This window comes from Rhinichthys klamathensis, unplaced genomic scaffold, assembly GCF_029890125.1.
Source record: "Rhinichthys klamathensis goyatoka isolate OS25496 unplaced genomic scaffold, OSU_Roscu_1.1 h1tg000225l_1, whole genome shotgun sequence".
NCBI lineage: Eukaryota > Metazoa > Chordata > Actinopteri > Cypriniformes > Leuciscidae > Rhinichthys > Rhinichthys klamathensis.
Window position 1 is genome coordinate 60155 of NW_026606749.1, and position 14731 is coordinate 74885.

Here is a 14731-nt window from a genome sequence, read left to right on the forward strand (position 1 = left end):
TTGCAATTGAACATTGTAAAACTAACAAATCTCCTGGAGTTGATGGCCTCTCTGCAGAATTTTATCAGGCTTTTACACAAGATCTAGCGCCCTTTCTGCTTGAAGTAATATTAGAAAGTGTTGAAAAAGGCTCTCTACCCCCTTCGCTGACCCAAGGCTTAATTACGTTAATCCCCAAACCTAAAAAGGATCCACTGTTTATAGATAATTGGCGACCTATTTCATTACTTAACACAGACTACAAAATTTTTGCCTCAATTATTGCAAAACGTTTAAAAAATGTTTTAGACCCTATTATTGATGAAGTCCAATCAGGTTTCATGAGAAATAGACACATATCAAACAATATTCGGCTTGTCTTAGATATAATTGATTATTCATTTTTATGTCCTGATGATAGCTTTATCTTTTTCTTGGACTTCTATAAAGCTTTTGACACAGTAGAACATAATTTTATATTTAAAACTATTGAGAAATTTGGTTTTGGGGATTTTTTTTGTAATGCTGTTAGAACAATGTACTGCAAAGGCAATAGCTCTATCAAATTAAAAAGTGGGACATCGCCAAGATTTGAGCTGCAAAGAGGCATCCGACAGGGCTGCCCTGCCTCCCCTTACCTATTCATTTTGTGTACTCAACTTCTTTCCACCCATATTAAAAATAGTGCTTTAAGAGGAATTTCAATTGCAGAAAGAGAAGTTATCCTCACCCAACTAGCAGATGATACTACATTATTTTTAAAAAATGCCAGCCAAGTGCCAATCGCTATCAAAACAATAGAGTTATTTTCTGCAGCTTCCGGACTCTGCTTAAATCTGAAGAAGTGTGAACTTTTTTCCCTTAAAGAAAGTGACACCTCCCAGATCTGTAGCATACCGATCAAAGATAAGATCACTTATCTAGGGATTACTATAATGAAAAATGAGGAGGAGAGATGCTCTGTAAACTTTAATTTAATTAGTGATAAGACAAAGAAAAAGTTAAATCAATGGCTGCAGAGGGATTTATCCTTGAAAGGACGAGTTTTGTTGACAAAGGCAGAAGGTTTATCCCGTCTTACATATGCAGCTATCCCCTTGTTTGTCAACAAAAAGCTCTGTAATTCAATTGATAAGTCTCTTTTCAATTTTATTTGGAAAAACAAGACTCATTATGTGAAAAAATCTGTTATAATGAACACATTTGAACGTGGTGGTCTAAACTTTCTTGATTTTACAACCCTCAATAATACTTTTAAAATAAATTGGATAAAGCACTTTCTAAAAAATCCTAACTCTACCTGGAATTTTATACCTAACTATATTTTTTCTAAGGTTGGTGGTCTAGAATTTTTACTTTTATGTGATTATAAAATAGAAAAAATTCCCTTAATTTTATCTAAATTCCATAAACAAATGCTCTTAGCATGGTCATTAATCTACAAACATAATTTCTCCCCACATAGGTGCTTCATCTGGAATAATCGGCTTATTAAATTCAAGAATAAATCCTTATTTTATAAAACCTGGTTCAATAATAACATATTTCTAGTATCCCAACTATTAAACAATAATGGATCATTGCTGAATTATTCTGAATTCCTTCACACTTTTGGCATTCCAATCACCCCAAGAGAGTTCGCAATTGTTATGGATGCCATCCCATCTGGTATTTTAATTCTCTTAAAAGGGACTAGAAAACCTGATTGCCTACCAGCTTTGGACCCTAAATTAACCTCAGTTGGTAATGTATGTTTCGCAATCACAATGAGGAATAATAATAGGAATATTCGCTCTTTATTCCAGAGAGATGTCACATGCACCCCTAATGTTGTTCCCTATTGGTCTAACTTTGTTGATAACCTGAATTGGGGGAATATATGGAACCTTCCTTATAAATACCTCCTTACGAATAAAGTAAGAGAAATCTCTTTCAAAATGATAAATAGGTATTATCCTGCTAAGCAATATCTCCTAAGGTTTAAGCTTGACATATGTGTTAAATGTTCTTTATGTGGAGTATGTCCAGAAACAATGGTACACCTGTTCTGGCAATGTCCCTACACCATCAGTTTCTGGAAAGATCTGTCCCGATACATTACTGTTAAACTTATCGCTGATTTTTCTTTGTTATGGAGGGATGTGCTGTTTGGTCTCCATGTTGACAAAGGTAAAAAACAAAAAGAAATATACCTAATTAATCTATTGATCATTTTAGGAAAATATCATATTCACAAAGCCAAATTTAGTAATTCTAAACCTTCCTTTATTGCTTTTGGTAAGGAGGCGGAACAGTACATCAAATCCATTTATGATTCACAAAATAAGAAGGCTGCTAAAACCATTCAGTTATGCTCTATCTTTAATGTATTTATTTGAAACTTCCCCTGGCTCTGTTCTTGTCTAATATTGTGTTTTCTGTATTAATGACTTTATTTGTGTGTCTTGCTGTTTGTATTGTTAAGATTTAATAAAAAAAATAAAAAATAAAAAATAAAAAAAAAGCCTACTAACGTTACGGAAGAAGCGTAATCGAAAAAAAAAGAAAAAAAAAGACCAAGAGGAATTCTGTGAATCACTTTCAGTTTCAGGTATGTTCACAAACATATTTATCTATTGAAGGTAATATGGGTGAGATTTACCACTACCACCGCATTTTTGCCTGATTTAATAATGTAATCTTTGTCATGTACTTTCAATTATTATGTGCTGATCCATTGCGGGTTTAACCATATAAATACATATTTGTAGGGGTGTCTGTCACGATTAATCGATTAATTTCGAGAGCTCGATAAAAAAAAATATATATATATATATACCGGAACTTCGTGGCCATTCCACGAGTCACCACCACGGACGAGGATCCACGACGTAAAATCATAATAGCCTATAATATAGCATAGTGCTATTTTTTTATAAACCTACACTAACACAGGAGAATGCATCAATACGGTCAAACCTTTGCTCTGAGTTTGCATGTTTTAATGTCTACGTGTTTTTGTTCAATAAATGTGGCTGTAGTATTTCTACCGCAAAGAAGTGGCCAAATATTAACTTAAGTGGACAGTTTAAAATGTCGTTTGGCCAATATTAAAGTCCCCGTGAACCGGAAGTTGCAAACGACTTTTCTCCAGTGTTGTGACGTATTTCCGAGAGAAACGGAATACTAAATGAGGCAAAATGGTGGGCGTGGCTTTTTTCCCAACTAGCACCTGATTGGATCTAGAAAAGTAGGTGTTTTCATTCAGCCTGTCTATTGTCAGTTGGAGGGGCGTGATTATGGATGTTAAGAAGACGCCCAAACCGTGAAACCTACGTCATCAGGCAAGGTCCTCCAACGCAGAGGGGAGGGGAAATGTCAGATTTTGATTAAAGATTACGAAGCCAAAACATTTTTTTGTGTGGATTGACTTACATGGATGAATTGTTCACCACAAAACGATCAATTTAGGCAAACAAAGTAAGTATGGTCAATTTTGAATTCATGGGGACTTTAAACAAGGATTTGATCATGCTGTGAAGTGTCACAACAATCACCAGGCCTTTGGTGACCTCTGCAGTATATACTATGTATACATACATAAGTTGATTGTTTATATAATATTACAAAATATTTATATGTATACCAATTTATATTGCCTCATTGTTATTATATGTATTTTAAGTAATTTAAAAGGCTGTTGTTCAAAAATAGGTCTATTTTTATTACCACAAAAAAAATATTTATCTATATTTATAGATCAGCAGCAGCCCTGATCACCATTGTTGTGTTTTGAAAGACTGAGTATTGATGTTGATCTTTTAAAGATATTTTCACAATTGTGAACAATCCATCTACAAAATGAAATTAGTTATTGGTTAATCTTCATGCTTAGATAATGCTAAAATTAAATCTTCATATGTATGCTAAGAATATTTATGTATTCATATTCTAGCTTGCCATCATTTTAACAAATGTTTTCATTTCTCACACTTCTGACTTGGTTATATCAGAAATTTAAATATGAATATGCAATGTGTAAGATCCCAAACAAATGGAACACTAAACTAAATTACAGTAGTAAACAATTACATTTCTAACAGTGAAATTTTTTTTTTTTTTTTTTTTTTTGTGGGTGACAGCATCACCAGATCATTTGCATACAAGAGCCTTTTGACTTTAGAGTTTCTAGAGTGCTGCAGACTGTTCCAGAGCTCCCGCTAGTTCAGTGATACTGTATGTACACTCACCGGCCACTTTATTAGGTACCCCATGCTAGTAACGGGTTGGACCCCCTTTTGCCTTCAGAACTGCCTCAATTCTTCGTGGCATAGATTCAACAAGGTGCTGGAAGCATTCCTCAGGGAGTTTGGTCCATATTGACATGATGGCATCACACAGTTGCCGCAGATTTGTCGGCTGCACATCCATGATGCGAATCTCCCGTTCCACCACATCCCAAAGATGCTCTATTGGGTTGAGATCTGGTGACTGTGGAGGCCATTTTAGTACAGTGAACTCATTGTCATGTTCAAGAAACCAATTTGAAATGATTAGAGCTTTGTGACATGGTGGAAGTAGCCATCAGAGGATGGGTACATGGTGGCCATAAAGGGATGGACATGGTCAGAAACAATGCTCAGGTAGGCCGTGGCATTTAAACGATGCCCAATTGGCACTAAGGGGCCTAAAGTGTGCCAGGAAAACATCCCCCACACCATTACACCACCACCACCAGCCTGCACAGTGGTAACAAGGCATGATGGTTCCATGTTCTCATTCTGTTTACGCCAAATTCTGACTCTAACATCTGAATGTCTCAACAGAAATCGAGACTCATCAGACCAGGGAACATTTTTCCAGTCTTCAACTGTTCAATTTTGGTGAGCTCTTGCAAATTGTAGCCTCTTTTTCCTATTTGTAGTGGAGATGAGTGGTACCCGGTGGAGTCTTCTGCTGTTGTAGCCCATCCGCCTCAAGGTTGTGCGTGTTGTGGCTTCACAAATGCTTTGCTGCATACCTCGGTTGTACCGAGTGGTTATTTCAGTCACTGTTGCCCTTCTATCAGCTCGAACCAGTCTGGCCATTCTCCTCTGACCTCTGGCATCAACAAGGCATTTCCGCCCACAGAACTGCCGCTCACTGGATGTTTTTTCTTTTTCGGACCATTCTCTGTAAACCCTAGAGATGGTTGTGCGTGAAAATCCCAGTAGATTAGCAGTTTCTGAAATACTCAGACCAGCCCTTCTGGCACCAACAATCATGCCACGTTCAAAGTCACTCAAATCAACTTTCTTCCCCATACTGATGCTTGGTTTGAACTGCAGGAGATTGTCTTGACCATGTCTACATGCCTAAATGCACTGAGTTGCCGCCATGTGATTGGCTGCTTAGAAATTAAGTGTTAACGAGCAGTTGGACAGGTGTACCTAATAAAGTGGCCGGTGAGTGTATATTATATTGCTTGGGAGTCATTCTATAGCCCTATCTCTCTTCATTCTTCAATTCTTGTTCAGTCCAAAACTGTGAGGAATTAGACTCCACTGCTCATTCAAACAACAATTCAGATCTGCATGCAAAGCTAAATGGAGGGCCACATGATGTAACTCCCCTTTAAGATGTTACTTACCTGGTCAGGTTATTATTCAATTTAACATTCAAAGTGATAAATATAAACTGCTAATATGAGTCTTTAGAACTTTAGAATCTAGAACTGAAGCATAATATGCTCAATATTTCCAGATCCAATATCATGTTGTTTTCCCAATAAACACTGTATTTTTAATGTGGTACACAGGTGTAATATATGGAATCCCAACAGTAACAAGAAACACTTGGGCTGTGAGAGGATCAAGAGCAGTTAAGACAGAAACTACAAGAATCAGAGCAGCTTTAGCAGGAAAGCTGAAAATTTATTTTACTGTCTAGCTACCACATAACACTAAAACAGCTCACGTTAGCTACAAGTTATCACGAGAACAGATTTAGATCAGACATACAACTGGCATACTAATGGGGTCCTTAGCTCGGACTCAACACTTCAGTCGGACCAAATACTTCACCACACCGGCCCGCCTACTTTGATTTGATTGGTCATCTCAAATAGTTTGACATTGACGAGCGGTGACAGACCGCATGGGCGGCATCTCAGATGATAAGATCTTGTGCTGTACAATATCCTTGCAGGACTAAATTAGAGTTATACTATATTATTACATGGCTTGGTTGAATTCTAATGTAGAATGCGGTCTGTTATTTCTTGATAACAGACCGCTGCTAAGTATAACACACTGTTGCCATGAAAAACAGAGCGTTGCCATGGACACAGTTCTGTTCACTCTGAGGATTAACTCCTTTAAATCTCATTGTGGACCTACTCATTGTCGTAATCATACTCAAGATCTAATATTATCACATGGAATAGATGTTGATGCTGTTGAAATTCTGCAGCAGAGCGATGACATCTCAGATCATTATCTAGTCTCATGTAAATTACATTTAGCCAAGGCTGCAAAGCCGACTCCGTGTTATAAATACGTTAGACCTATAACTTCTGCCACTAAAGATTGCTTTATCAATAATCTTCCTAATCAGTTTCATCATCTCAGCATCCCAGATAGCTTAGAAGAACTCGATATTGCAACAGAAACGTTTAACTCTCTCTTTTCCAGCACTTTAGACGCAGTTGCTCCGCTGCGCTTAAAGAAGATTAAAGAAAATAGTCCAACGCCGTGGTACAGCGAGCACACTCAGGCCCTAAAGAGAGCAGCCAGAAAAATGGAGCGCAACTGGAAGAAAACTAAACTAGAGGTATTTCGGATTTCGTGGAAAGAGAGCTAAATTGCTTACAGGGAGGCTTTAAAAGCTGCTAGATCTGCTTATTTTTCAAACCTATTAGAAGAAAATAAACATAATCCTAGGTATTTATTTGAAACAGTGGCTAAACTAACGAAAAAGAAAGCTTCAAGCTCAGAAGTGTCAAAGCAACACGGCAGTGATGACTTTATGAACTTCTTCACTTATAAGATTGATAATATCAGGGACAAAATTATAACTATGCAACCGTCTACCACAGTATCGCATCAGGAAGTGCATTGTAGTCTCCCTGAGGAAAAATTTGATTTATTTGTTGCTATAGGAGAGGAAGAATTCTGCAAACTCGTTAATTCATCTAAATCGACAACTTGTATGTTAGATCCTATACCGACTAAGCTACTGAAAGAGATGTTTCCAGAGGTCATATATCCTCTTCTTAATATCATTAATTCATCTTTGTCTCTAGGATACGTACCAAAAACCTTTAAACTGGCTATGATAAAACCGCTTGTTAAAAAACCACAACTTGATCCTACAGAATTAGTCAATTACAGGCCGATCTCGAATCTGCCTTTTCTGTCAAAGATATTAGAAAAAGCAGTATCTTCACAACTATGTTCCTTTCTAGAAAGAAATGATATCTGCGAGGATTTTCAGTCCGGATTTAGACCGTACCATAGCACTGAGACCGCTCTCAGTAGAGTCACAAATGATTTGCTCTTATCATCCGATCGTGGTTGTATCTCTCTATTAGTGTTACTCGATCTTAGTGCTGCATTTGACACCATTGACCACAACATTCTTTTAAATAGACTAGAAAACTATGTTGGCATTAGTGGAATTGCATTAGCATGGTTTAAATCATACTTAACTGACCGTTATCAGTTTGTAGCAGTAAATGAAGAGATGTCTTATCGATCACAAGTTCAGTATGGCGTACCACAAGGCTCAGTACTAGGACCGCTGCTGTTCACTCTGTACATGCTACCATTAGGAGATATCATTAGGAAACATGGAGTTAGCTTTCACTGTTATGCCGATGATACTCAGCTGTATATTTCTTCAAAACCCAACGAAACTTACCAATTCACAAAATTAACGGAATGCATAGCTGATATAAAAAATTGGATGACTAGTAATTTCCTACTACTAAATTCTGAAAAGACAGAGATTCTAATTATTGGACAAAAAACTTCCACACGTAATAACCCAGAATACTGTCTAACACTTAATGGCTGCTCTGTCAAGTCTTCGTCGTCGGTTAGGAACCTGGGTGTGCTATTTGATACCAACCTTTCTTTTGAAAGCCACGTGTCTAGTATCTGTAAAACTGCATTTTTCCATCTTAAAAATATATCTAAATTACGCCATATGCTCTCATTGGGAAATGCGGAACAATTAGTCCATGCGTTCATGACCTCAAGGCTAGATTATTGTAATGCTCTACTGGGTGGTTGCCCTGCACGCTTAATAAACAAACTACAGCTAGTTCAAAACGCCGCAGTTCGAGTTCTTACCAGAACCAGGAAATATGACCATATTAGCCCGGTTCTGTCAACACTGCATTGGCTCCCTATTAAACATCGTATAAATTTTAAAATATTGTTGATTACCTACAAAGCACTAAATGGTTTAGCTCCGCAGTACTTGAGCGAGCTCTTAACGCATTATAGTCCTTCACGTCTATTGCGATCTCAAAATTCCGGCCAGTTGATAATACCTAGAATATCTAAATCGACTGCTGGCGGTAGATCCTTTTCCTATTTAGCACCAAAACTTTGGAACAGTCTTCCTACCATTGTCCGGGAAGCAGACACACTCTGTCAGTTCAAAGCTAGACTAAAAACACATCTCTTTGACCTAGCATACACATAATACATTATAGACTTCTATAAATTCAATGTTAGGCTGCATAGATTAGGTCAGCCGGAACTGGGAACACTTCCCTTAAATCTTGATGTACTCGCTACATCATAAGAAGAATGGCATCTACGCTAATATTAGTGTCTTTGTTTATCCCGAGGTTTTCCCGCAGCCTGCCGGATCCAGGCCGTGTCCAGATCTGACGAAGGAGATTCGCCTGGACCCGATGACAATGCAGTGCTGAAGTATCCACTATCCTCTCCCTATGGAGGATCCCTTTCCCACTCTACAGATAAAGCGCTGTGAATTCCGGCTCGCGTACCCCGAAGTGATAAAATATAACAAAATTCTGTATCAAAATTTATAGGCAAGAAAAGTAGTTTGTTTAGGCTGGGTTGTATGAATTACAAACCTGCGCACATATTTTAAAAAGCACATAACTATAGAATTCTGAATGAGCATGTGAACGCCGTCAGCGTTAATCACAGGTTCGCATTTAAAGTCTGATCATTTCGACGGAGGTGAATCAATCAAAGTTAACTTTAGCTGGAAGTAACATTATTCAAGAACCGCTATAACGCCAAAACAATCTGTTACCTTAAATTATATGTTTATCTCTGTAAAGCTGCTTTGAAACAATTCATTGTTAAAAGCGCTATATAAATGAAGATGACTTGACTTGACTAAATCAATAAACTCCTTTTTAAATCAATATGTTGGGTCAAATTATTGATTTGTTTGGTAGGTACCCTTGTGAAAAAAAAGTGCACTTTAGTGTACTTTTATAAAGTGTACTTATTACACAAATAATATACTTTAAAGGTATACACTTAAGTGTGAATTAAATGCAATGTTTTCGGCGCACTGAATGCACATTAAGTGTAATTAATTTCAAATATATCATATATTAAGTTGAAATAAAATGTAATAAGTTGCCATTAAGAGTGATTTTTTGGAACAACTTAAGTGGGACTTTAATACAACTTTATATCTACTTTCATAATTGCTTCTAGTGTATTTAAAATATAGTTAAAGTGCACTACACAATATAATGACACGCAATTAATGTGATTTAAAATATATTTTAATGTCAGTTAAAAATACACTTAAGTGTGAATTAAATGCAATGTTTTCGGCGCACTGAATGCACATTAAGTGTAGTTGATTTCAAATATATCACATATTAAGTTCAAATAAAATGCAATAAGCTGTCATTAAGAGTGATTTTTTGGTACCACTTAAGTGGGACTTTAATACAACTTTATATTTACTTTCATAATTGCTTCTAGTGTCTTTAAAATGTATTTAAAGTGCACTGCTCAATGCACTGACAAGCAATTAATGTAAACTAAAATGTACTTTAATGTCAGTTAGCAATACACTTAAATGTGAATTAAGTGTAATGTTTTCGACAAACGAATTGCATATTGTATGTAATTGATTTCAAATGTATCACAGATTAAGCTCAAATTAAATGCTATTAGTTGAAATTAAAGAGTTATTTTTTAGAACAAATTAAGTGGGATTTTAATACATTTTTATATGAACTTTGAAATATGGTAAAAGTGTACTTCCAAATATACTGACACGCAATTAATGTGAACTAAAATATACTTTAATGTAATATACATGTACACTATTATATAATTAAATAAAGAAAGTCTTAATAACCTAGCTACAATCAACACAAATTCAATTTAAAACCCTCTACATTTACCGACAACACAATCTCTAAAATAAATACATAAAAACCTTTCTGTTGATGCACAAGAAAAACCCAAGAAACACTATACATAAACAGTTACAAGACTTTAAAGGGATAGTTCACTTTAAAATGAAAATTCTGTCATCATATACTCACCCTCAAGTTGTTTCAAACCTGTATGATTTTTTCTTTTGCTGAACACAGAATATATTTTGAAGAATGTCAGTAACCAAACAGTTAACTGGTCCCATTGACTTCCATTTTCCATGGTATTTTGTTTCCTACTATTGAAGTCAATGGGACCAGTTAACTGTTTGGTTACTGACATTCTTCAAAATATCTTCCTTTGTGTTCAGCAGAAGAAAGAAAGGTAACACTTTATAATAACTGCACACTATTATTCATTAGTTAAGCATGAGTTAACAGTTAATTCATAATTTATAAAGCATTAATAGACATTAATAAGAAGTTTCTAAATACAGCTATAAATGCTTTTTTCTTGATTTATAAGCATATCTATAATGTTTTTAAAAATTGTATTTTCATACTTTGTTAATGATCAATTAATAATTTCTAAATGCAGTATAGCATTATTTACAAACCAGTTATTTAAGAGTTGTCAGTGATTCATAAGATCACTTAAGTGCAAGTTGAGGGTGAGAATATGATGACAGAACTTTCATTTTAAAGTGAACTATCCCTTTAACTCTCATTTAGAAAGAGTCTGGAGGGCAATGATGCTTATATGCACAATCATGTTCTCCCTTATACAAAGGTACCTAAACCTATCATCACAGAAAACATTTTTGTGTTTTTAAATTTTCAGAAAACATCCTTCTGTATGATTTCAGTACACACATCATTTTAGAAGCAAACACACAGTACCTCAAACACACCACCCATTAATTAATACAAACAAAATGTGATGTGACGTTCTACTGCAAAATGTGAACACTAAGATTAAAACGGGTAATGCTTTACAAAAAGGTATTATTAGTAAACTCCTTCAGTTAACATGAACTAAGAATGAATAATACTTTAAGCATTTATTAGTCTTAGTTAATGTTAATTTCCACATTTAATAATGCATTATTATATTCAAAAGTTGTGTATTAAAATTATAATGCACTGTGAACTCGCATGAACAATGACTATAAATTGTATTAACTAACTTTAACAAACTATATTTTAATTAACTAATATTAACAAAGATTAATAAATACTTTTAAAAAATGCTCATTGTTAGATCATGTTGGCTAATCCATAAACTAATATTAACAAATGAGACCTAATTAAAGTGTTACTGAACCTTGTTAATTTTAGCTCTTAAACCTTTTCATAGCACCAACATTAAACAGGACAAAATGCTTACTCCAGCATTACAGTGAATAGAAGTTTGTCTAAAAACAAAAAACAAAACAAAAACTGAAGAAATCCAAAGGCACAAAAACAAGAAAACCAAAATCATTTGTCACCAAATGTTTTGCATTAGTTGGAAAGTGCTGTTTATGTCAATGTCCCGGTGCTCTCCAAAGTAAATGTGAATGGATTTGTTCCAAAGAGGCAGGAAAGTCGGAAAAATACCTTTAGGGGGGGGGGGGGGGGGGGGGGAGTGAAGGAAAACATTTGTTTATAAAACCGATCCAGTCCATTATTATATTTGGCTCAAATGAATGAAAGTGAGAGATTTGCGCTTTAAAGTTTATATACACCTTGCAGTATCTGCAAAATGTTAATAGTTTTAGCAATAAGAGGGATCACAAAAATGTATATGTTCTCTTTTTATTTAGTACTACCCTGATGAAGCAGTTGAATGTGTGATGTGATGAATTACCTCATCAGGGCCACACCGTAGCAAAGCTGGGCAAGGTTCCTCTATTTCCCACATACAGCAGGATTGCACTGACCACGCCATCTTCACTGACACTGGGCTTAAAGTCGTTAAAAATAGAGAACATTTTTATTCCTACTTTACAGGGAATTAAACATAACTTTATCAATTACACAAATATAGGTTAATGACCCATGCAAACCCAAGACCCATGCAAATTGAGAAAGGTAATCTTGAATTTTAAGCTTGCATCTTAGTATCTTCATGAAGGATGTTCCTGTATTTACCACGGTTGACACAGTAATGCGGCAGCCTTCTTCACTTGGTGTGTAACCTGTAAAATATATGATGATTATAGGGGCATATGTAAATGCGCAGGTGGGAATGTATAACTTGCAAATGGAAAAGATACAAAGCATCAAAAGCTATAGGGATAGTTAGTGACTTGATAGCAGTGTTTTAGCTTGATCAAGGTGTGCTGGCTGGGCAAAAATACATAATAAATCGTGTAACATCACCTCATCAATACAGGCCTGTGATTCCACACCGCTTGCACTGTATCTCCAATGTGAACTGATCCAGCAAAATGAATGTTTAAATCCAGATAAGCACAAAAATATTGCATATTCCAAAACAAATAATCAAATGCAAAACGAAATTAAATGCATTACAAGCATTATTTCTAGAGGTGGGTGATATATTAAATATGTATGGTGGTTAAGATTGATTAATATTAAATGTATATAAATGTCTTCTAAGGGTTACAATATTGGATCAGCATTCAGCATGCAAATTTAACTTTAAGTCATTTAGTTTGTATACAATTATTTAAAAAGTCGGTTTAATAAAATAAAAAAACATTTCAGCAGCCAAATTCCTCGAACACGCCCACACACGCGAGCACATTATGATGTAAGTCATTATTAGAATGCATCAGATAAATTATTGGAAACATGATTAATTTACCTCCCGAATCTATTGCGTAGCCTACTATCTGCGATTAAAAAGCACTCTTAATCGCAATATCAACTGCCATGTTACGGTGAAAAAAATTAAATAAAGAAAGCATCAAGATATACTTACTTGACCGATTATTTGCAGTATAACATCTCATCTGCAAACAGCCAAACGTGGCGCTCCTTCTGTTCTCTTCTTGTTTGGGAAGCTTCAGTTTCCTCACGGACCGCCATTACAGAAACATAACAGCGCATTTTTCAAACTCTAGTGAAGTAGTGCGTCATCATGACGTAGTATTTCTGGCGCATGCGCATTAAACACCATGTTCGTATATTTCATGCATATTTCCATAGACAGTATATTTTTATTTCAGCTTTTATGTTTAAGTTGAAGTTGTTCTAACTCATTGTGTTGTTAGACTCTGTAAGTTCACAAAACTTTACTCTTTCACCTAACTAAAAGTCAATATTTTTGTTCAGTGTAGTGTAGATTGCAATTAAATGTGTTTAATTGACTTAGAACAACATAATGATATTGAAAGTATTCTGTTCACAGATGTAAAGTACAACACATTACTGTTATGCTAAGACTCCTCTCATAAATTACATTTTATTGTCAAATATTATGTAAAAAATTGACAAAAATGTCAACAATAAGTTGTACTGGATTAGGCCTACTGTATAAGCAAATGTATTGGAAAAATACATTTCAAGTGCATTAATGCACACAGTATATATTATAGACTAAACACATTAAAATACATTAACAAATTATTTTTGGACCACACACTTGAGTTGAAATTAAAATAAATTATTTTCCATGTTTTCCATTAAAATTCTTATTTTATTTAGTATATTAGTCAATACATCAAAATAAAATTCATTTAATAACTTTAACTTTAATAACTTTAAAACACTATAAAATGCATGTTTAAGTAAAACTTAATTAGACATTATTACAAAGTGCATTTTTAAAAAGTACACTTAAGTGTGTTTAGAAATATTGTGATGAAAGTGTACTTACTTTAAGTTAAGCTTAATTAGATATTATTACAAAGTGCATTTGTAAAAAGTGCACTTAAGTGTGTTTAGAAATATTATCATGAAAGTGTACTTTCTTTAAGTAAAACTTAATTAGACATTATTACAAAGTGCATTTTTAAAAAGTACACTTAAGTGTGTTTATAAATATTGTGATGAAAGTGTACTTACTTTAAGTTAAGCTTAATTAGATATTATTACAAAGTGCATTTGTAAAAAGTGCACTTAAGTGTGTTAATAAATATTGTCATTAAAGTGTATTCCCTTTAAGTACACTTAAGTGGTCTTTAATTTTAATTATATTATATTATCTGCAAGTGCACTTTTCAAAAAGTATACTTTTATGAGTTTAAGCACACAAAAAGTACGCTTTCAATACAATTAAACACACTTCATTTTCACAAGGGTAGCCATGTAACAAGCGGGATAATGTAGAGCGAGGCGGTTGCTATAGCGAATACAACCCCTTCAGGCTGATTCAGTTACTTATTCAATTACTTCACAGCATTTATTATATACACCTCGGAAAAATACCGAGGTCCGGACCTAGGTGACCTCATA